We start from the raw sequence: 24396 nt of genomic DNA, 5'->3' as shown, positions 1-24396 counted from the left end.
ACAGCTCCCAGTTGCTAATATAAGCGAATGAGTGAGTATTGTGGCTTACAAATAAATGAATGTGCACTGGGAAATACAGCTGTATTAAACATGAAAAGTCATATGAAGAAGATGATGACTACTATCCATTTGGTTTCTCTCTTTGACTTGCAACAAAGAACTAACCACTCAGCTTGTGTTCTCTCCCTCCAACTCTCCTTTGCAGGAGAGCAGAACGGTCATCAAAAGCAAACAGCAGCTGCATGAAAGCAACACTGTAAGCTCACTTCACGCTCAGGAGAAAACACTGAAGCTCCTCCTCGTGGGTAGTGAGTTTGGACACTTTCGAGCACATTTCTCCAGTTAAAAACTATAGAAATGATCCCTGAAAGTATAGTCTTAACCAACTAATGCTGCAAAGAAAATACACACTGCAAGTAACCCTCTTTAAAGTTATAGTGAGTTTTTCCAAAAATGTCAATATTCTGCTGCTCAAAGGGTGAGAAACTTTCTAAAATACAGTGTAGTAGAATTGTGATGCTAATATATTATCACAACGTCTCTATTAAGGCTCTTATTGAAGAGTTATAAGCAAACTATCCTAGTCATTTGCATGTGTCTTGCCCAGCAGCCAATCAGACAGACGTCCCCTTTGTGGTGCTTTGGAAATGCCTGGCCTGTACATGGTGAATAAGGTTAGTGAATGATGTAAATGACTAGAGACGGAAGAAACCTATACATTCTGCTTTGCCTGCAAGAAAGAAAACATCTAAACACTAGTGTGTATAAATGAAATAAATATTTTGGAACTAAATTAACGTTCAGGAAATTAATCCCTCTGCTGAGCTACAAAACAGAAATAGTGTACAGTAGTCCCTTCTTTTTCTTATGTCTGGGCATCTGTATTAATACTGTACACAGTAATAAATATCTGTAAGAATACATGAAATCCTCAAAAGTACTTTAATGACCACCTATGATAATAAATATCATATGCGAAGAACCAAATGTTGTCTTTGGTATACATCACTGGGTGATCTGGTTGTTGGCTTTACCATCAGGAGTCCCAACTGCTGATTGTGATGTGCGAGCACGCATTGGTCTGTTTAGCTTCCTCAGATTCATATATATGTGTGTAACATGGTTAGTATTTTCTGTCTGTCTCTGCCCCTGTCACGTAAGGCCTTAGTAGTCTAGCCAGGGGAGAGCAAACTTTTGCAGCTGTGCCCCCCTGCCTTCCCTCCGCCGGTGCTCGCGCCCCCTCCCTTACCTTGATGCGGCGTCAAATGACGCCGCGGGGTCATGTGACGTCACGCAGCGTCATTTAAAGCGCGTGATGTCCCATCACATGACCCCGCGGCGTCATTTGACCCCACGTTGCCATGGACACGAATGACGCCGGCAGAGTCAAGGTAAGTAATAGCGTTGCAGAGGCCTGACGCGATCCCCCAGCATTTAATTTTAATGCCTCGGGGAAGAGCGCGGGGCCCCTGCAATGGCCCACGTCCCCCCAGAAAAATCTCCCGCCCCTCCCACTTTGCGCACCGCTGGTCTAGGCTGTGAGAAGCCAGTCTGTGGGCCTTTGACCCGCCTCATGCTCCTCTCTGAGTGACAGACAGAAGAGTGGTGGTGACTCAGGGCTTGTGTATAGCCTTTCAGGTATAAGTACAGACCTTGCGCCCTCCCCTTCTGGTTCCTCAGAGAGGCAGTGCCAAATTGAAGTAATCTGTTCTCCTCCTTCTAAGGAGTGGGAGGTAGAGCTTCTCCGCCCGGCTGGGAGGGAGAGAGAGAGAGGCCAGCCAGCCCTCATGGCTGGCTGGGCCTGTAAGATCTGATGCTCCAGGCTCAGAGAGCAAGCACCATCCAGAGGCCTGGTATCCTCTGATGACCCTATGCACTGCTGTAAAGAAGATCTACAGTGAGTGCTGAATAAAGATCCCTTTTGCTTCATCATACTCCTGTTTAAATGTCAGTCCCTGGGCAGGAGAGAAGAACTGTGCTTTAGTGGGGGACTGATCTCTGGACATCCTGGAGCCCACTACAGCTAGAGGCGGTAAGTACCAAGAAGAACATCAGTGATCATCAAAAGCTTGTCCTAGTCTCCTCAACATCGCAGACGACCTATCTCTCCTGATCCTCACGGGTACGCTAGCACCACACCTTGTAGCAGAATAACATCTCCCAGAGGAAGAGGAAACAGGGCTATATATGTGTACATATACATGTAGATGCACGTGTGTAACTATTTTCCACACTGATGCCCATTTCTATACGAGTGCCCCCGTACACATGTACGTACACATATTTTCTTATAGATATGGAGCAAAGACATATTCGATTGAATAGATTCATACATAGGTATTCGTCTTTATATCAATTTATATGTATCTATAGCTATTTCTGATCCTATCATTTTTTCAATAAAACTATAGATTTATATATCTAACAATAATGTCATTCAAATTATACGACATTTATAAGTACTCATTGAGACCCTTGTACATCTGCTAGACCTTTGTCTTTGTGTACGTACTTGTTTATCAATTCCCTTACAGGTATATATACTACAGCCTAATAACTTAATCCCCTGTAGGGTTGGCCGATATCAACTTTTTCACCACAATAACGATATTAAGAAATGTGTCGCGATTACAATATATATCGCAAAAAAATTGTTCAAATAAAAGTCTAAAATGTTCTAGTAAATCTAAATAAAAAGTGTTCTGGAAAATAAAACCCTTTCCATGTCTGCACTTCATCTTTTCTCACCTAAACTAAGATCCCCCTCACCCCATCACTCTGAGCTACACTGCTCCCATCACTCTAACTTCCCCCTCATCCCAGCACTCCTACCCTGAGATAGTCCCTCCATTTAAAAACACATTTATAAAATGTAAAAAAAAATATTAAATAGATTTTTGACAGTTAAAAATTGTCGAAAAATCTGTTTTCATACATTTGATACATTTTCATAAAGGTTTAGAGTGATGGCATGAGGGGGATGTTAGGGGGATGGAAGCAGTGTAGGTGAGAAATGGTGAAGTGCAGGCATGGCAGGGGGAGTTACGGGTCTCAGGGAGGACAGGAAGGGGTTAAGGGCCTCAGGGGGAGAGAGATAGTAGCTAAGGGTCCCAGGGTTAAGAGAGGAAGTGGTTAAGAGTCCCAGTGGGAGGGTGGGAAAGGGGTTAAGTGACCTAAGGGGAGGATGGAGAAGGGGTTAAGTGTCCCAGGGGTAAGAGAGGAAGGGGTTAAGTGCACGAGGGTGGGGGACGGAGGGCTTAACAAAAGGAAAGTGAGGAGAGAAGTTCCACCCTTTCCCTGCTGCAGCCTGCTGCAGCCTGCTGCTCTCACATGCCCTCTCTCCCCACCCTCCCTCTGAGTCAGCATTCAGAAGCAGGAAGGGAGGGGTACTTGGGGAGAGAGAAGCAGCGATATAGCACAGCGGCAGTTTCAAAGCTGCATCTCTGAGCACTGGCATCTCGTAATATTGCGATAAGAGGCGTACTGCCATATCGGCCCTCCGGGAGATTATGTTATCGCGATATTACTAAATATCGGTATATCGCCCAAACCTAGTCACTTGTAATTTCAATGTTGCTCTATATAAGGAACGTTTTCTTTTCTTTCTCCAAAGTAAGGGGTCTATTCTAGGAGCTCCGAAGTGGGACAAAGTGCTTCTAAAGTGACTATATAAGCGGATTGGCATGTTTTGCTACTCTGTAAGCCCTTGCCGCATGTCGAAACCGTGTCTAAACGGCTCGTTTTGCAAGCGGATTCACTCTTGCTCGAACAATTCGCTCGGTTTGCCAAAAAAGCCACTAACGTAGTGATGTAATCAGTTTTACCCCTCTATTCAGCTGCTTTCAAAAACCATACTTACAAAGAGATTTCTTTGATCTATATATATTTTTAACCCTTTTAGTGTCATATATTGAAATCCCTCCAGCTTAGACCAGGCTAAACAATTTGACCGTGTAGTTACTTATTTTACATAGTCAATAAAAAATGGCAAATGTGTTTCTGATGCGATGTATCTAACAAAAATTACCGTTACAAATCCTTGTTACATATCTTAATGTCTTTGATGTTTATTTTGTAGTTAAATGTTATTAACCCTATAGCTGCCAGGTGGGCCTGTCACACACTTCAGAGCAGCGCATTGCCGGCCATTCTGACAGCAAAAAGGGTTAATAGCTTTTTATATTTTGCCACAACAACAAACCCAACAGAATATACGTAATACATATTGCTCTAGTGAAAGCATTACAAGAGATAAGGTTATTGCAGCGGCTAGAAGGTTGTGGTGATTTGGAGTCATTTGCAAGGTATTTCATTCAAAATACATAATGGCAGCCAGATTGAAGGACACCCACACATTGTTTTTTCCCCCCATAATATTTGAAAATTGCTGGAAAATTTCACACTGACGTGTGCGTTTAGGAAGACAAAGTAAGGGCAATTGAAAAAAAAAAAAAGAAAAGACAAATATTTAGGTGGCACTGAGACACTGAGGCTTTTAGGTGTTTTGGTGTTAGCGCCATCTATTGGTAATGCATGGTACTGATTTGAATAGTATGACATACATGTTTCCATTTAGAAACACAAAGCACCCTGTTGCAAAAGAATTGTATGAGATATTCCTATATGTGAATTGACAGCTCCCAGTTGCTAATATAAGCGAATGAGTGAGTATTGTGGCTTACAAATAAATGAATGTGCACTGGGAAATACAGCTGTATTAAACATGAAAAGTCATATGAAGAAGATGATGACTACTATCCATTTGGTTTCTCTCTTTGACTTGCAACAAAGAACTAACCACTCAGCTTGTGTTCTCTCCCTCCAACTCTCCTTTGCAGGAGAGCAGAACGGTCATCAAAAGCAAACAGCAGCTGCATGAAAGCAACACTGTAAGCTCACTTCACGCTCAGGAGAAAACACTGAAGCTCCTCCTCGTGGGTAGTGAGTTTGGACACTTTCGAGCACATTTCTCCAGTTAAAAACTATAGAAATGATCCCTGAAAGTATAGTCTTAACCAACTAATGCTGCAAAGAAAATACACACTGCAAGTAACCCTCTTTAAAGTTATAGTGAGTTTTTCCAAAAATGTCAATATTCTGCTGCTCAAAGGGTGAGAAACTTTCTAAAATACAGTGTAGTAGAATTGTGATGCTAATATATTATCACAACGTCTCTATTAAGGCTCTTATTGAAGAGTTATAAGCAAACTATCCTAGTCATTTGCATGTGTCTTGCCCAGCAGCCAATCAGACAGACGTCCCCTTTGTGGTGCTTTGGAAATGCCTGGCCTGTACATGGTGAATAAGGTTAGTGAATGATGTAAATGACTAGAGACGGAAGAAACCTATACATTCTGCTTTGCCTGCAAGAAAGAAAACATCTAAACACTAGTGTGTATAAATGAAATAAATATTTTGGAACTAAATTAACGTTCAGGAAATTAATCCCTCTGCTGAGCTACAAAACAGAAATAGTGTACAGTAGTCCCTTCTTTTTCTTATGTCTGGGCATCTGTATTAATACTGTACACAGTAATAAATATCTGTAAGAATACATGAAATCCTCAAAAGTACTTTAATGACCACCTATGATAATAAATATCATATGCGAAGAACCAAATGTTGTCTTTGGTATACATCACTGGGTGATCTGGTTGTTGGCTTTACCATCAGGAGTCCCAACTGCTGATTGTGATGTGCGAGCACGCATTGGTCTGTTTAGCTTCCTCAGATTCATATATATGTGTGTAACATGGTTAGTATTTTCTGTCTGTCTCTGCCCCTGTCACGTAAGGCCTTAGTAGTCTAGCCAGGGGAGAGCAAACTTTTGCAGCTGTGCCCCCCTGCCTTCCCTCCGCCGGTGCTCGCGCCCCCTCCCTTACCTTGATGCGGCGTCAAATGACGCCGCGGGGTCATGTGACGTCACGCAGCGTCATTTAAAGCGCGTGATGTCCCATCACATGACCCCGCGGCGTCATTTGACCCCACGTTGCCATGGACACGAATGACGCCGGCAGAGTCAAGGTAAGTAATAGCGTTGCAGAGGCCTGACGCGATCCCCCAGCATTTAATTTTAATGCCTCGGGGAAGAGCGCGGGGCCCCTGCAATGGCCCACGTCCCCCCAGAAAAATCTCCCGCCCCTCCCACTTTGCGCACCGCTGGTCTAGGCTGTGAGAAGCCAGTCTGTGGGCCTTTGACCCGCCTCATGCTCCTCTCTGAGTGACAGACAGAAGAGTGGTGGTGACTCAGGGCTTGTGTATAGCCTTTCAGGTATAAGTACAGACCTTGCGCCCTCCCCTTCTGGTTCCTCAGAGAGGCAGTGCCAAATTGAAGTAATCTGTTCTCCTCCTTCTAAGGAGTGGGAGGTAGAGCTTCTCCGCCCGGCTGGGAGGGAGAGAGAGAGAGGCCAGCCAGCCCTCATGGCTGGCTGGGCCTGTAAGATCTGATGCTCCAGGCTCAGAGAGCAAGCACCATCCAGAGGCCTGGTATCCTCTGATGACCCTATGCACTGCTGTAAAGAAGATCTACAGTGAGTGCTGAATAAAGATCCCTTTTGCTTCATCATACTCCTGTTTAAATGTCAGTCCCTGGGCAGGAGAGAAGAACTGTGCTTTAGTGGGGGACTGATCTCTGGACATCCTGGAGCCCACTACAGCTAGAGGCGGTAAGTACCAAGAAGAACATCAGTGATCATCAAAAGCTTGTCCTAGTCTCCTCAACATCGCAGACGACCTATCTCTCCTGATCCTCACGGGTACGCTAGCACCACACCTTGTAGCAGAATAACATCTCCCAGAGGAAGAGGAAACAGGGCTATATATGTGTACATATACATGTAGATGCACGTGTGTAACTATTTTCCACACTGATGCCCATTTCTATACGAGTGCCCCCGTACACATGTACGTACACATATTTTCTTATAGATATGGAGCAAAGACATATTCGATTGAATAGATTCATACATAGGTATTCGTCTTTATATCAATTTATATGTATCTATAGCTATTTCTGATCCTATCATTTTTTCAATAAAACTATAGATTTATATATCTAACAATAATGTCATTCAAATTATACGACATTTATAAGTACTCATTGAGACCCTTGTACATCTGCTAGACCTTTGTCTTTGTGTACGTACTTGTTTATCAATTCCCTTACAGGTATATATACTACAGCCTAATAACTTAATCCCCTGTAGGGTTGGCCGATATCAACTTTTTCACCACAATAACGATATTAAGAAATGTGTCGCGATTACAATATATATCGCAAAAAAATTGTTCAAATAAAAGTCTAAAATGTTCTAGTAAATCTAAATAAAAAGTGTTCTGGAAAATAAAACCCTTTCCATGTCTGCACTTCATCTTTTCTCACCTAAACTAAGATCCCCCTCACCCCATCACTCTGAGCTACACTGCTCCCATCACTCTAACTTCCCCCTCATCCCAGCACTCCTACCCTGAGATAGTCCCTCCATTTAAAAACACATTTATAAAATGTAAAAAAAAATATTAAATAGATTTTTGACAGTTAAAAATTGTCGAAAAATCTGTTTTCATACATTTGATACATTTTCATAAAGGTTTAGAGTGATGGCATGAGGGGGATGTTAGGGGGATGGAAGCAGTGTAGGTGAGAAATGGTGAAGTGCAGGCATGGCAGGGGGAGTTACGGGTCTCAGGGAGGACAGGAAGGGGTTAAGGGCCTCAGGGGGAGAGAGATAGTAGCTAAGGGTCCCAGGGTTAAGAGAGGAAGTGGTTAAGAGTCCCAGTGGGAGGGTGGGAAAGGGGTTAAGTGACCTAAGGGGAGGATGGAGAAGGGGTTAAGTGTCCCAGGGGTAAGAGAGGAAGGGGTTAAGTGCACGAGGGTGGGGGACGGAGGGCTTAACAAAAGGAAAGTGAGGAGAGAAGTTCCACCCTTTCCCTGCTGCAGCCTGCTGCAGCCTGCTGCTCTCACATGCCCTCTCTCCCCACCCTCCCTCTGAGTCAGCATTCAGAAGCAGGAAGGGAGGGGTACTTGGGGAGAGAGAAGCAGCGATATAGCACAGCGGCAGTTTCAAAGCTGCATCTCTGAGCACTGGCATCTCGTAATATTGCGATAAGAGGCGTACTGCCATATCGGCCCTCCGGGAGATTATGTTATCGCGATATTACTAAATATCGGTATATCGCCCAAACCTAGTCACTTGTAATTTCAATGTTGCTCTATATAAGGAACGTTTTCTTTTCTTTCTCCAAAGTAAGGGGTCTATTCTAGGAGCTCCGAAGTGGGACAAAGTGCTTCTAAAGTGACTATATAAGCGGATTGGCATGTTTTGCTACTCTGTAAGCCCTTGCCGCATGTCGAAACCGTGTCTAAACGGCTCGTTTTGCAAGCGGATTCACTCTTGCTCGAACAATTCGCTCGGTTTGCCAAAAAAGCCACTAACGTAGTGATGTAATCAGTTTTACCCCTCTATTCAGCTGCTTTCAAAAACCATACTTACAAAGAGATTTCTTTGATCTATATATATTTTTAACCCTTTTAGTGTCATATATTGAAATCCCTCCAGCTTAGACCAGGCTAAACAATTTGACCGTGTAGTTACTTATTTTACATAGTCAATAAAAAATGGCAAATGTGTTTCTGATGCGATGTATCTAACAAAAATTACCGTTACAAATCCTTGTTACATATCTTAATGTCTTTGATGTTTATTTTGTAGTTAAATGTTATTAACCCTATAGCTGCCAGGTGGGCCTGTCACACACTTCAGAGCAGCGCATTGCCGGCCATTCTGACAGCAAAAAGGGTTAATAGCTTTTTATATTTTGCCACAACAACAAACCCAACAGAATATACGTAATACATATTGCTCTAGTGAAAGCATTACAAGAGATAAGGTTATTGCAGCGGCTAGAAGGTTGTGGTGATTTGGAGTCATTTGCAAGGTATTTCATTCAAAATACATAATGGCAGCCAGATTGAAGGACACCCACACATTGTTTTTTCCCCCCATAATATTTGAAAATTGCTGGAAAATTTCACACTGACGTGTGCGTTTAGGAAGACAAAGTAAGGGCAATTGAAAAAAAAAAAAAGAAAAGACAAATATTTAGGTGGCACTGAGACACTGAGGCTTTTAGGTGTTTTGGTGTTAGCGCCATCTATTGGTAATGCATGGTACTGATTTGAATAGTATGACATACATGTTTCCATTTAGAAACACAAAGCACCCTGTTGCAAAAGAATTGTATGAGATATTCCTATATGTGAATTGACAGCTCCCAGTTGCTAATATAAGCGAATGAGTGAGTATTGTGGCTTACAAATAAATGAATGTGCACTGGGAAATACAGCTGTATTAAACATGAAAAGTCATATGAAGAAGATGATGACTACTATCCATTTGGTTTCTCTCTTTGACTTGCAACAAAGAACTAACCACTCAGCTTGTGTTCTCTCCCTCCAACTCTCCTTTGCAGGAGAGCAGAACGGTCATCAAAAGCAAACAGCAGCTGCATGAAAGCAACACTGTAAGCTCACTTCACGCTCAGGAGAAAACACTGAAGCTCCTCCTCGTGGGTAGTGAGTTTGGACACTTTCGAGCACATTTCTCCAGTTAAAAACTATAGAAATGATCCCTGAAAGTATAGTCTTAACCAACTAATGCTGCAAAGAAAATACACACTGCAAGTAACCCTCTTTAAAGTTATAGTGAGTTTTTCCAAAAATGTCAATATTCTGCTGCTCAAAGGGTGAGAAACTTTCTAAAATACAGTGTAGTAGAATTGTGATGCTAATATATTATCACAACGTCTCTATTAAGGCTCTTATTGAAGAGTTATAAGCAAACTATCCTAGTCATTTGCATGTGTCTTGCCCAGCAGCCAATCAGACAGACGTCCCCTTTGTGGTGCTTTGGAAATGCCTGGCCTGTACATGGTGAATAAGGTTAGTGAATGATGTAAATGACTAGAGACGGAAGAAACCTATACATTCTGCTTTGCCTGCAAGAAAGAAAACATCTAAACACTAGTGTGTATAAATGAAATAAATATTTTGGAACTAAATTAACGTTCAGGAAATTAATCCCTCTGCTGAGCTACAAAACAGAAATAGTGTACAGTAGTCCCTTCTTTTTCTTATGTCTGGGCATCTGTATTAATACTGTACACAGTAATAAATATCTGTAAGAATACATGAAATCCTCAAAAGTACTTTAATGACCACCTATGATAATAAATATCATATGCGAAGAACCAAATGTTGTCTTTGGTATACATCACTGGGTGATCTGGTTGTTGGCTTTACCATCAGGAGTCCCAACTGCTGATTGTGATGTGCGAGCACGCATTGGTCTGTTTAGCTTCCTCAGATTCATATATATGTGTGTAACATGGTTAGTATTTTCTGTCTGTCTCTGCCCCTGTCACGTAAGGCCTTAGTAGTCTAGCCAGGGGAGAGCAAACTTTTGCAGCTGTGCCCCCCTGCCTTCCCTCCGCCGGTGCTCGCGCCCCCTCCCTTACCTTGATGCGGCGTCAAATGACGCCGCGGGGTCATGTGACGTCACGCAGCGTCATTTAAAGCGCGTGATGTCCCATCACATGACCCCGCGGCGTCATTTGACCCCACGTTGCCATGGACACGAATGACGCCGGCAGAGTCAAGGTAAGTAATAGCGTTGCAGAGGCCTGACGCGATCCCCCAGCATTTAATTTTAATGCCTCGGGGAAGAGCGCGGGGCCCCTGCAATGGCCCACGTCCCCCCAGAAAAATCTCCCGCCCCTCCCACTTTGCGCACCGCTGGTCTAGGCTGTGAGAAGCCAGTCTGTGGGCCTTTGACCCGCCTCATGCTCCTCTCTGAGTGACAGACAGAAGAGTGGTGGTGACTCAGGGCTTGTGTATAGCCTTTCAGGTATAAGTACAGACCTTGCGCCCTCCCCTTCTGGTTCCTCAGAGAGGCAGTGCCAAATTGAAGTAATCTGTTCTCCTCCTTCTAAGGAGTGGGAGGTAGAGCTTCTCCGCCCGGCTGGGAGGGAGAGAGAGAGAGGCCAGCCAGCCCTCATGGCTGGCTGGGCCTGTAAGATCTGATGCTCCAGGCTCAGAGAGCAAGCACCATCCAGAGGCCTGGTATCCTCTGATGACCCTATGCACTGCTGTAAAGAAGATCTACAGTGAGTGCTGAATAAAGATCCCTTTTGCTTCATCATACTCCTGTTTAAATGTCAGTCCCTGGGCAGGAGAGAAGAACTGTGCTTTAGTGGGGGACTGATCTCTGGACATCCTGGAGCCCACTACAGCTAGAGGCGGTAAGTACCAAGAAGAACATCAGTGATCATCAAAAGCTTGTCCTAGTCTCCTCAACATCGCAGACGACCTATCTCTCCTGATCCTCACGGGTACGCTAGCACCACACCTTGTAGCAGAATAACATCTCCCAGAGGAAGAGGAAACAGGGCTATATATGTGTACATATACATGTAGATGCACGTGTGTAACTATTTTCCACACTGATGCCCATTTCTATACGAGTGCCCCCGTACACATGTACGTACACATATTTTCTTATAGATATGGAGCAAAGACATATTCGATTGAATAGATTCATACATAGGTATTCGTCTTTATATCAATTTATATGTATCTATAGCTATTTCTGATCCTATCATTTTTTCAATAAAACTATAGATTTATATATCTAACAATAATGTCATTCAAATTATACGACATTTATAAGTACTCATTGAGACCCTTGTACATCTGCTAGACCTTTGTCTTTGTGTACGTACTTGTTTATCAATTCCCTTACAGGTATATATACTACAGCCTAATAACTTAATCCCCTGTAGGGTTGGCCGATATCAACTTTTTCACCACAATAACGATATTAAGAAATGTGTCGCGATTACAATATATATCGCAAAAAAATTGTTCAAATAAAAGTCTAAAATGTTCTAGTAAATCTAAATAAAAAGTGTTCTGGAAAATAAAACCCTTTCCATGTCTGCACTTCATCTTTTCTCACCTAAACTAAGATCCCCCTCACCCCATCACTCTGAGCTACACTGCTCCCATCACTCTAACTTCCCCCTCATCCCAGCACTCCTACCCTGAGATAGTCCCTCCATTTAAAAACACATTTATAAAATGTAAAAAAAAATATTAAATAGATTTTTGACAGTTAAAAATTGTCGAAAAATCTGTTTTCATACATTTGATACATTTTCATAAAGGTTTAGAGTGATGGCATGAGGGGGATGTTAGGGGGATGGAAGCAGTGTAGGTGAGAAATGGTGAAGTGCAGGCATGGCAGGGGGAGTTACGGGTCTCAGGGAGGACAGGAAGGGGTTAAGGGCCTCAGGGGGAGAGAGATAGTAGCTAAGGGTCCCAGGGTTAAGAGAGGAAGTGGTTAAGAGTCCCAGTGGGAGGGTGGGAAAGGGGTTAAGTGACCTAAGGGGAGGATGGAGAAGGGGTTAAGTGTCCCAGGGGTAAGAGAGGAAGGGGTTAAGTGCACGAGGGTGGGGGACGGAGGGCTTAACAAAAGGAAAGTGAGGAGAGAAGTTCCACCCTTTCCCTGCTGCAGCCTGCTGCAGCCTGCTGCTCTCACATGCCCTCTCTCCCCACCCTCCCTCTGAGTCAGCATTCAGAAGCAGGAAGGGAGGGGTACTTGGGGAGAGAGAAGCAGCGATATAGCACAGCGGCAGTTTCAAAGCTGCATCTCTGAGCACTGGCATCTCGTAATATTGCGATAAGAGGCGTACTGCCATATCGGCCCTCCGGGAGATTATGTTATCGCGATATTACTAAATATCGGTATATCGCCCAAACCTAGTCACTTGTAATTTCAATGTTGCTCTATATAAGGAACGTTTTCTTTTCTTTCTCCAAAGTAAGGGGTCTATTCTAGGAGCTCCGAAGTGGGACAAAGTGCTTCTAAAGTGACTATATAAGCGGATTGGCATGTTTTGCTACTCTGTAAGCCCTTGCCGCATGTCGAAACCGTGTCTAAACGGCTCGTTTTGCAAGCGGATTCACTCTTGCTCGAACAATTCGCTCGGTTTGCCAAAAAAGCCACTAACGTAGTGATGTAATCAGTTTTACCCCTCTATTCAGCTGCTTTCAAAAACCATACTTACAAAGAGATTTCTTTGATCTATATATATTTTTAACCCTTTTAGTGTCATATATTGAAATCCCTCCAGCTTAGACCAGGCTAAACAATTTGACCGTGTAGTTACTTATTTTACATAGTCAATAAAAAATGGCAAATGTGTTTCTGATGCGATGTATCTAACAAAAATTACCGTTACAAATCCTTGTTACATATCTTAATGTCTTTGATGTTTATTTTGTAGTTAAATGTTATTAACCCTATAGCTGCCAGGTGGGCCTGTCACACACTTCAGAGCAGCGCATTGCCGGCCATTCTGACAGCAAAAAGGGTTAATAGCTTTTTATATTTTGCCACAACAACAAACCCAACAGAATATACGTAATACATATTGCTCTAGTGAAAGCATTACAAGAGATAAGGTTATTGCAGCGGCTAGAAGGTTGTGGTGATTTGGAGTCATTTGCAAGGTATTTCATTCAAAATACATAATGGCAGCCAGATTGAAGGACACCCACACATTGTTTTTTCCCCCCATAATATTTGAAAATTGCTGGAAAATTTCACACTGACGTGTGCGTTTAGGAAGACAAAGTAAGGGCAATTGAAAAAAAAAAAAAGAAAAGACAAATATTTAGGTGGCACTGAGACACTGAGGCTTTTAGGTGTTTTGGTGTTAGCGCCATCTATTGGTAATGCATGGTACTGATTTGAATAGTATGACATACATGTTTCCATTTAGAAACACAAAGCACCCTGTTGCAAAAGAATTGTATGAGATATTCCTATATGTGAATTGACAGCTCCCAGTTGCTAATATAAGCGAATGAGTGAGTATTGTGGCTTACAAATAAATGAATGTGCACTGGGAAATACAGCTGTATTAAACATGAAAAGTCATATGAAGAAGAAGAAGATGATGACTACTATCCATTTGGTTTCTCTCTTTGACTTGCAACAAAGAACTAACCACTCAGCTTGTGTTCTCTCCCTCCAACTCTCCTTTGCAGGAGAGCAGAACGGTCATCAAAAGCAAACAGCAGCTGCATGAAAGCAACACTGTAAGCTCACTTCACGCTCAGGAGAAAACACTGAAGCTCCTCCTCGTGGGTAGTGAGTTTGGACACTTTCGAGCACATTTCTCCAGTTAAAAACTATAGAAATGATCCCTGAAAGTATAGTCTTAACCAACTAATGCTGCAAAGAAAATACACACTGCAAGTAACCCTCTTTAAAGCTATAGTGAGTTTTTCCAAAAATGTCAATATTCTGCTGCTCAAAGGGTGAGAAACTTTCTAAAATACAGTGTAGTAGAATTGTGATGCTAATATATTATCACAACGTCTCTATTAAGGCTCTTATTGAAGAGTTATAAGCAAACTATCCTAGTCATTTGCATGTGTCTTGCCCAGCAGCCAATCAGACAGACGTCCCCTTTGTGGTGCTTTGGAAATGCCTGGCCTGTACATGGTGAATAAGGTTAGTGAATGATGTAAATGACTAGAGACGGAAGAAACCTATACATTCTGCTTTGCCTGCAAGAAAGAAAACATCTAAACACTGTAGTGTGTATAAATGAAATAAATATTTTGGAACTAAATTAACGTTCAGGAAATTAATCCCTCTGCTGAGCTACAAAACAGAAATAGTGTACAGTAGTCCCTTCTTTTTCTTATGTCTGGGCATCTGTATTAATACTGTACACAGTAATAAATATCTGTAAGAATACATGAAATCCTCAAAAGTACTTTAATGACCACCTATGATAATAAATATCATATGCGAAGAACCAAATGTTGTCTTTGGTATACATCACTGGGTGATCTGGTTGTTGGCTTTACCATCAGGAGTCCCAACTGCTGATTGTGATGTGCGAGCACGCATTGGTCTGTTTAGCTTCCTCAGATTCATATATATGTGTGTAACATGGTTAGTATTTTCTGTCTGTCTCTGCCCCTGTCACGTAAGGCCTTAGTAGTCTAGCCAGGGGAGAGCAAACTTTTGCAGCTGTGCCCCCCTGCCTTCCCTCCGCCGGTGCTCGCGCCCCCTCCCTTACCTTGATGCGGCGTCAAATGACGCCGCGGGGTCATGTGACGTCACGCAGCGTCATTTAAAGCGCGTGATGTCCCATCACATGACCCCGCGGCGTCATTTGACCCCACGTTGCCATGGACACGAATGACGCCGGCAGAGTCAAGGTAAGTAATAGCGTTGCAGAGGCCTGACGCGATCCCCCAGCATTTAATTTTAATGCCTCGGGGAAGAGCGCGGGGCCCCTGCAATGGCCCACGTCCCCCCAGAAAAATCTCCCGCCCCTCCCACTTTGCGCACCGCTGGTCTAGGCTGTGAGAAGCCAGTCTGTGGGCCTTTGACCCGCCTCATGCTCCTCTCTGAGTGACAGACAGAAGAGTGGTGGTGACTCAGGGCTTGTGTATAGCCTTTCAGGTATAAGTACAGACCTTGCGCCCTCCCCTTCTGGTTCCTCAGAGAGGCAGTGCCAAATTGAAGTAATCTGTTCTCCTCCTTCTAAGGAGTGGGAGGTAGAGCTTCTCCGCCCGGCTGGGAGGGAGAGAGAGAGAGGCCAGCCAGCCCTCATGGCTGGCTGGGCCTGTAAGATCTGATGCTCCAGGCTCAGAGAGCAAGCACCATCCAGAGGCCTGGTATCCTCTGATGACCCTATGCACTGCTGTAAAGAAGATCTACAGTGAGTGCTGAATAAAGATCCCTTTTGCTTCATCATACTCCTGTTTAAATGTCAGTCCCTGGGCAGGAGAGAAGAACTGTGCTTTAGTGGGGGACTGATCTCTGGACATCCTGGAGCCCACTACAGCTAGAGGCGGTAAGTACCAAGAAGAACATCAGTGATCATCAAAAGCTTGTCCTAGTCTCCTCAACATCGCAGACGACCTATCTCTCCTGATCCTCACGGGTACGCTAGCACCACACCTTGTAGCAGAATAACATCTCCCAGAGGAAGAGGAAACAGGGCTATATATGTGTACATATACATGTAGATGCACGTGTGTAACTATTTTCCACACTGATGCCCATTTCTATACGAGTGCCCCCGTACACATGTACGTACACATATTTTCTTATAGATATGGAGCAAAGACATATTCGATTGAATAGATTCATACATAGGTATTCGTCTTTATATCAATTTATATGTATCTATAGCTATTTCTGATCCTATCATTTTTTCAATAAAACTATAGATTTATATATCTAACAATAATGTCATTCAAATTATACGACATTTATAAGTACTCATTGAGACCCTTGTACATCTGCTAGACCTTTGTCTTTGTGTACGTACTTGTTTATCAATTCCCTTACAGGTATATATACTACAGCCTAATAACTTAATCCCCTGTAGGGTTGGCCGATATCAACTTTTTCACCACAATAACGATATTAAGAAATGTGTCGCGATTACAATATATATCGCAAAAAAATTGTTCAAATAAAAGTCTAAAATGTTCTAGTAAATCTAAATAAAAAGTGTTCTGGAAAATAAAACCCTTTCCATGTCTGCACTTCATCTTTTCTCACCTAAACTAAGATCCCCCTCACCCCATCACTCTGAGCTACACTGCTCCCATCACTCTAACTTCCCCCTCATCCCAGCACTCCTACCCTGAGATAGTCCCTCCATTTAAAAACACATTTATAAAATGTAAAAAAAAATATTAAATAGATTTTTGACAGTTAAAAATTGTCGAAAAATCTGTTTTCATACATTTGATACATTTTCATAAAGGTTTAGAGTGATGGCATGAGGGGGATGTTAGGGGGATGGAAGCAGTGTAGGTGAGAAATGGTGAAGTGCAGGCATGGCAGGGGGAGTTACGGGTCTCAGGGAGGACAGGAAGGGGTTAAGGGCCTCAGGGGGAGAGAGATAGTAGCTAAGGGTCCCAGGGTTAAGAGAGGAAGTGGTTAAGAGTCCCAGTGGGAGGGTGGGAAAGGGGTTAAGTGACCTAAGGGGAGGATGGAGAAGGGGTTAAGTGTCCCAGGGGTAAGAGAGGAAGGGGTTAAGTGCACGAGGGTGGGGGACGGAGGGCTTAACAAAAGGAAAGTGAGGAGAGAAGTTCCACCCTTTCCCTGCTGCAGCCTGCTGCAGCCTGCTGCTCTCACATGCCCTCTCTCCCCACCCTCCCTCTGAGTCAGCATTCAGAAGCAGGAAGGGAGGGGTACTTGGGGAGAGAGAAGCAGCGATATAGCACAGCGGCAGTTTCAAAGCTGCATCTCTGAGCACTGGCATCTCGTAATATTGCGATAAGAGGCGTACTGCCATATCGGCCCTCCGGGAGATTATGTTATCGCGATATTACTAAATATCGGTATATCGCCCAAACCTAGTCACTTGTAATTTCAATGTTGCTCTATATAAGGAACGTTTTCTTTTCTTTCTCCAAAGTAAGGGGTCTATTCTAGGAGCTCCGAAGTGGGACAAAGTGCTTCTAAAGTGACTATATAAGCGGATTGGCATGTTTTGCTACTCTGTAAGCCCTTGCCGCATGTCGAAACCGTGTCTAAACGGCTCGTTTTGCAAGCGGATTCACTCTTGCTCGAACAATTCGCTCGGTTTGCCAAAAAAGCCACTAACGTAGTGATGTAATCAGTTTTACCCCTCTATTCAGCTGCTTTCAAAAACCATACTTACAAAGAGATTTCTTTGATCTATATATATTTTTAACCCTTTTAGTGTCATATATTGAAATCCCTCCAGCTTAGACCAGGCTAAACAATTTGACCGTGTAGTTACTTATTTTACATAGTCAATAAAAAATGGCAAATGTGTTTCTGATGCGATGTATCTAACAAAAATTACCGTTACAAATCCTTGTTACATATCTTAATGTCTTTGATGTTTATTTTGTAGTTAAATGTTATTAACCCTATAGCTGCCAGGTGGGCCTGTCACACACTTCAGAGCAGCGCATTGCCGGCCATTCTGACAGCAAAAAGGGTTAATAGCTTTTTATATTTTGCCACAACAACAAACCCAACAGAATATACGTAATACATATTGCTCTAGTGAAAGCATTACAAGAGATAAGGTTATTGCAGCGGCTAGAAGGTTGTGGTGATTTGGAGTCATTTGCAAGGTATTTCATTCAAAATACATAATGGCAGCCAGATTGAAGGACACCCACACATTGTTTTTTCCCCCCATAATATTTGAAAATTGCTGGAAAATTTCACACTGACGTGTGCGTTTAGGAAGACAAAGTAAGGGCAATTGAAAAAAAAAAAAAGAAAAGACAAATATTTAGGTGGCACTGAGACACTGAGGCTTTTAGGTGTTTTGGTGTTAGCGCCATCTATTGGTAATGCATGGTACTGATTTGAATAGTATGACATACATGTTTCCATTTAGAAACACAAAGCACCCTGTTGCAAAAGAATTGTATGAGATATTCCTATATGTGAATTGACAGCTCCCAGTTGCTAATATAAGCGAATGAGTGAGTATTGTGGCTTACAAATAAATGAATGTGCACTGGGAAATACAGCTGTATTAAACATGAAAAGTCATATGAAGAAGAAGAAGATGATGACTACTATCCATTTGGTTTCTCTCTTTGACTTGCAACAAAGAACTAACCACTCAGCTTGTGTTCTCTCCCTCCAACTCTCCTTTGCAGGAGAGCAGAACGGTCATCAAAAGCAAACAGCAGCTGCATGAAAGCAACACTGTAAGCTCACTTCACGCTCAGGAGAAAACACTGAAGCTCCTCCTCGTGGGTAGTGAGTTTGGACACTTTCGAGCACATTTCTCCAGTTAAAAACTATAGAAATGATCCCTGAAAGTATAGTCTTAACCAACTAATGCTGCAAAGAAAATACACACTGCAAGTAACCCTCTTTAAAGCTATAGTGAGTTTTTCCAAAAATGTCAATATTCTGCTGCTCAAAGGGTGAGAAACTTTCTAAAATACAGTGTAGTAGAATTGTGATGCTAATATATTATCACAACGTCTCTATTAAGGCTCTTATTGAAGAGTTATAAGCAAACTATCCTAGTCATTTGCATGTGTCTTGCCCAGCAGCCAATCAGACAGACGTCCCCTTTGTGGTGCTTTGGAAATGCCTGGCCTGTACATGGTGAATAAGGTTAGTGAATGATGTAAATGACTAGAGACGGAAGAAACCTATACATTCTGCTTTGCCTGCAAGAAAGAAAACATCTAAACACTGTAGTGTGTATAAATGAAATAAATATTTTGGAACTAAATTAACGTTCAGGAAATTAATCCCTCTGCTGAGCTACAAAACAGAAATAGTGTACAGTAGTCCCTTCTTTTTCTTATGTCTGGGCATCTGTATTAATACTGTACACAGTAATAAATATCTGTAAGAATACATGAAATCCTCAAAAGTACTTTAATGACCACCTATGATAATAAATATCATATGCGAAGAACCAAATGTTGTCTTTGGTATACATCACTGGGTGATCTGGTTGTTGGCTTTACCATCAGGAGTCCCAACTGCTGATTGTGATGTGCGAGCACGCATTGGTCTGTTTAGCTTCCTCAGATTCATATATATGTGTGTAACATGGTTAGTATTTTCTGTCTGTCTCTGCCCCTGTCACGTAAGGCCTTAGTAGTCTAGCCAGGGGAGAGCAAACTTTTGCAGCTGTGCCCCCCTGCCTTCCCTCCGCCGGTGCTCGCGCCCCCTCCCTTACCTTGATGCGGCGTCAAATGACGCCGCGGGGTCATGTGACGTCACGCAGCGTCATTTAAAGCGCGTGATGTCCCATCACATGACCCCGCGGCGTCATTTGACCCCACGTTGCCATGGACACGAATGACGCCGGCAGAGTCAAGGTAAGTAATAGCGTTGCAGAGGCCTGACGCGATCCCCCAGCATTTAATTTTAATGCCTCGGGGAAGAGCGCGGGGCCCCTGCAATGGCCCACGTCCCCCCAGAAAAATCTCCCGCCCCTCCCACTTTGCGCACCGCTGGTCTAGGCTGTGAGAAGCCAGTCTGTGGGCCTTTGACCCGCCTCATGCTCCTCTCTGAGTGACAGACAGAAGAGTGGTGGTGACTCAGGGCTTGTGTATAGCCTTTCAGGTATAAGTACAGACCTTGCGCCCTCCCCTTCTGGTTCCTCAGAGAGGCAGTGCCAAATTGAAGTAATCTGTTCTCCTCCTTCTAAGGAGTGGGAGGTAGAGCTTCTCCGCCCGGCTGGGAGGGAGAGAGAGAGAGGCCAGCCAGCCCTCATGGCTGGCTGGGCCTGTAAGATCTGATGCTCCAGGCTCAGAGAGCAAGCACCATCCAGAGGCCTGGTATCCTCTGATGACCCTATGCACTGCTGTAAAGAAGATCTACAGTGAGTGCTGAATAAAGATCCCTTTTGCTTCATCATACTCCTGTTTAAATGTCAGTCCCTGGGCAGGAGAGAAGAACTGTGCTTTAGTGGGGGACTGATCTCTGGACATCCTGGAGCCCACTACAGCTAGAGGCGGTAAGTACCAAGAAGAACATCAGTGATCATCAAAAGCTTGTCCTAGTCTCCTCAACATCGCAGACGACCTATCTCTCCTGATCCTCACGGGTACGCTAGCACCACACCTTGTAGCAGAATAACATCTCCCAGAGGAAGAGGAAACAGGGCTATATATGTGTACATATACATGTAGATGCACGTGTGTAACTATTTTCCACACTGATGCCCATTTCTATACGAGTGCCCCCGTACACATGTACGTACACATATTTTCTTATAGATATGGAGCAAAGACATATTCGATTGAATAGATTCATACATAGGTATTCGTCTTTATATCAATTTATATGTATCTATAGCTATTTCTGATCCTATCATTTTTTCAATAAAACTATAGATTTATATATCTAACAATAATGTCATTCAAATTATACGACATTTATAAGTACTCATTGAGACCCTTGTACATCTGCTAGACCTTTGTCTTTGTGTACGTACTTGTTTATCAATTCCCTTACAGGTATATATACTACAGCCTAATAACTTAATCCCCTGTAGGGTTGGCCGATATCAACTTTTTCACCACAATAACGATATTAAGAAATGTGTCGCGATTACAATATATATCGCAAAAAAATTGTTCAAATAAAAGTCTAAAATGTTCTAGTAAATCTAAATAAAAAGTGTTCTGGAAAATAAAACCCTTTCCATGTCTGCACTTCATCTTTTCTCACCTAAACTAAGATCCCCCTCACCCCATCACTCTGAGCTACACTGCTCCCATCACTCTAACTTCCCCCTCATCCCAGCACTCCTACCCTGAGATAGTCCCTCCATTTAAAAACACATTTATAAAATGTAAAAAAAAATATTAAATAGATTTTTGACAGTTAAAAATTGTCGAAAAATCTGTTTTCATACATTTGATACATTTTCATAAAGGTTTAGAGTGATGGCATGAGGGGGATGTTAGGGGGATGGAAGCAGTGTAGGTGAGAAATGGTGAAGTGCAGGCATGGCAGGGGGAGTTACGGGTCTCAGGGAGGACAGGAAGGGGTTAAGGGCCTCAGGGGGAGAGAGATAGTAGCTAAGGGTCCCAGGGTTAAGAGAGGAAGTGGTTAAGAGTCCCAGTGGGAGGGTGGGAAAGGGGTTAAGTGACCTAAGGGGAGGATGGAGAAGGGGTTAAGTGTCCCAGGGGTAAGAGAGGAAGGGGTTAAGTGCACGAGGGTGGGGGACGGAGGGCTTAACAAAAGGAAAGTGAGGAGAGAAGTTCCACCCTTTCCCTGCTGCAGCCTGCTGCAGCCTGCTGCTCTCACATGCCCTCTCTCCCCACCCTCCCTCTGAGTCAGCATTCAGAAGCAGGAAGGGAGGGGTACTTGGGGAGAGAGAAGCAGCGATATAGCACAGCGGCAGTTTCAAAGCTGCATCTCTGAGCACTGGCATCTCGTAATATTGCGATAAGAGGCGTACTGCCATATCGGCCCTCCGGGAGATTATGTTATCGCGATATTACTAAATATCGGTATATCGCCCAAACCTAGTCACTTGTAATTTCAATGTTGCTCTATATAAGGAACGTTTTCTTTTCTTTCTCCAAAGTAAGGGGTCTATTCTAGGAGCTCCGAAGTGGGACAAAGTGCTTCTAAAGTGACTATATAAGCGGATTGGCATGTTTTGCTACTCTGTAAGCCCTTGCCGCATGTCGAAACCGTGTCTAAACGGCTCGTTTTGCAAGCGGATTCACTCTTGCTCGAACAATTCGCTCGGTTTGCCAAAAAAGCCACTAACGTAGTGATGTAATCAGTTTTACCCCTCTATTCAGCTGCTTTCAAAAACCATACTTACAAAGAGATTTCTTTGATCTATATATATTTTTAACCCTTTTAGTGTCATATATTGAAATCCCTCCAGCTTAGACCAGGCTAAACAATTTGACCGTGTAGTTACTTATTTTACATAGTCAATAAAAAATGGCAAATGTGTTTCTGATGCGATGTATCTAACAAAAATTACCGTTACAAATCCTTGTTACATATCTTAATGTCTTTGATGTTTATTTTGTAGTTAAATGTTATTAACCCTATAGCTGCCAGGTGGGCCTGTCACACACTTCAGAGCAGCGCATTGCCGGCCATTCTGACAGCAAAAAGGGTTAATAGCTTTTTATATTTTGCCACAACAACAAACCCAACAGAATATACGTAATACATATTGCTCTAGTGAAAGCATTACAAGAGATAAGGTTATTGCAGCGGCTAGAAGGTTGTGGTGATTTGGAGTCATTTGCAAGGTATTTCATTCAAAATACATAATGGCAGCCAGATTGAAGGACACCCACACATTGTTTTTTCCCCCCATAATATTTGAAAATTGCTGGAAAATTTCACACTGACGTGTGCGTTTAGGAAGACAAAGTAAGGGCAATTGAAAAAAAAAAAAAGAAAAGACAAATATTTAGGTGGCACTGAGACACTGAGGCTTTTAGGTGTTTTGGTGTTAGCGCCATCTATTGGTAATGCATGGTACTGATTTGAATAGTATGACATACATGTTTCCATTTAGAAACACAAAGCACCCTGTTGCAAAAGAATTGTATGAGATATTCCTATATGTGAATTGACAGCTCCCAGTTGCTAATATAAGCGAATGAGTGAGTATTGTGGCTTACAAATAAATGAATGTGCACTGGGAAATACAGCTGTATTAAACATGAAAAGTCATATGAAGAAGAAGAAGATGATGACTACTATCCATTTGGTTTCTCTCTTTGACTTGCAACAAAGAACTAACCACTCAGCTTGTGTTCTCTCCCTCCAACTCTCCTTTGCAGGAGAGCAGAACGGTCATCAAAAGCAAACAGCAGCTGCATGAAAACAACACTGTAAGCTCACTTCACGCTCAGGAGAAAACACTGAAGCTCCTCCTCGTGGGTAGTGAGTTTGGACACTTTCGAGCACATTTCTCCAGTTAAAAACTATAGAAATGATCCCTGAAAGTATAGTCTTAACCAACTAATGCTGCAAAGAAAATACACACTGCAAGTAACCCTCTTTAAAGTTATAGTGAGTTTTTCCAAAAATGTCAATATTCTGCTGCTCAAAGGGTGAGAAACTTTCTAAAATACAGTGTAGTAGAATTGTGATGCTAATATATTATCACAACGTCTCTATTAAGGCTCTTATTGAAGAGTTATAAGCAAACTATCCTAGTCATTTGCATGTGTCTTGCCCAGCAGCCAATCAGACAGACGTCCCCTTTGTGGTGCTTTGGAAATGCCTGGCCTGTACATGGTGAATAAGGTTAGTGAATGATGTAAATGACTAGAGACGGAAGAAACCTATACATTCTGCTTTGCCTGCAAGAAAGAAAACATCTAAACACTAGTGTGTATAAATGAAATAAATATTTTGGAACTAAATTAACGTTCAGGAAATTAATCCCTCTGCTGAGCTACAAAACAGAAATAGTGTACAGTAGTCCCTTCTTTTTCTTATGTCTGGGCATCTGTATTAATACTGTACACAGTAATAAATATCTGTAAGAATACATGAAATCCTCAAAAGTACTTTAATGACCACCTATGATAATAAATATCATATGCGAAGAACCAAATGTTGTCTTTGGTATATATCACTGGGTGATCTGGTTGTTGGCTTTACCATCAGGAGTCCCAACTGCTGATTGTGATGTGCGAGCACGCATTGGTCTGTTTAGCTTCCTCAGATTCATATATATGTGTGTAACATGGTTAGTATTTTCTGTCTGTCTCTGCCCCTGTCACGTAAGGCCTTAGTAGTCTAGCCAGGGGAGAGCAAACTTTTGCAGCTGTGCCCC

At 42.8% G+C, this 24396-nt stretch overlaps 6 non-coding genes across 6 annotated transcripts; all 6 read right to left on the bottom strand.

Moving 5' to 3' along the window:
• Positions 1-163: 163 nt before the first annotated feature.
• On the bottom strand, positions 164-380 carry LOC142491818 (small nucleolar RNA U3). Its single transcript, XR_012800561.1, has one exon. It is a non-coding gene; the product is annotated as a small nucleolar RNA U3 (small nucleolar RNA).
• A 4416-nt stretch (positions 381-4796) lies between these two features.
• Positions 4797-5013, bottom strand: LOC142491817 (small nucleolar RNA U3). The gene has a single exon (XR_012800560.1). It is a non-coding gene; the product is annotated as a small nucleolar RNA U3 (small nucleolar RNA).
• A 4416-nt stretch (positions 5014-9429) lies between these two features.
• On the bottom strand, positions 9430-9646 carry LOC142491816 (small nucleolar RNA U3). Its single transcript, XR_012800559.1, has one exon. It is a non-coding gene; the product is annotated as a small nucleolar RNA U3 (small nucleolar RNA).
• Positions 9647-14068: 4422 nt separating this feature from the next.
• LOC142491815 (small nucleolar RNA U3) lies at positions 14069-14285 on the bottom strand. The gene has a single exon (XR_012800558.1). It is a non-coding gene; the product is annotated as a small nucleolar RNA U3 (small nucleolar RNA).
• A 4424-nt stretch (positions 14286-18709) lies between these two features.
• LOC142491814 (small nucleolar RNA U3) lies at positions 18710-18926 on the bottom strand. The gene has a single exon (XR_012800557.1). It is a non-coding gene; the product is annotated as a small nucleolar RNA U3 (small nucleolar RNA).
• Positions 18927-23350: 4424 nt separating this feature from the next.
• Positions 23351-23567, bottom strand: LOC142491704 (small nucleolar RNA U3). Its single transcript, XR_012800464.1, has one exon. It is a non-coding gene; the product is annotated as a small nucleolar RNA U3 (small nucleolar RNA).
• Positions 23568-24396: the final 829 nt, after the last annotated feature.

The sequence above is a fragment of the Ascaphus truei genome, chromosome 3, assembly GCF_040206685.1.
Source record: "Ascaphus truei isolate aAscTru1 chromosome 3, aAscTru1.hap1, whole genome shotgun sequence".
Classification (NCBI taxonomy): Eukaryota; Metazoa; Chordata; class Amphibia; order Anura; family Ascaphidae; genus Ascaphus; species Ascaphus truei.
The sequence above is the reverse complement of the archived record's forward strand: the minus strand, read 5'-3'. Positions and strand labels throughout refer to the sequence as shown.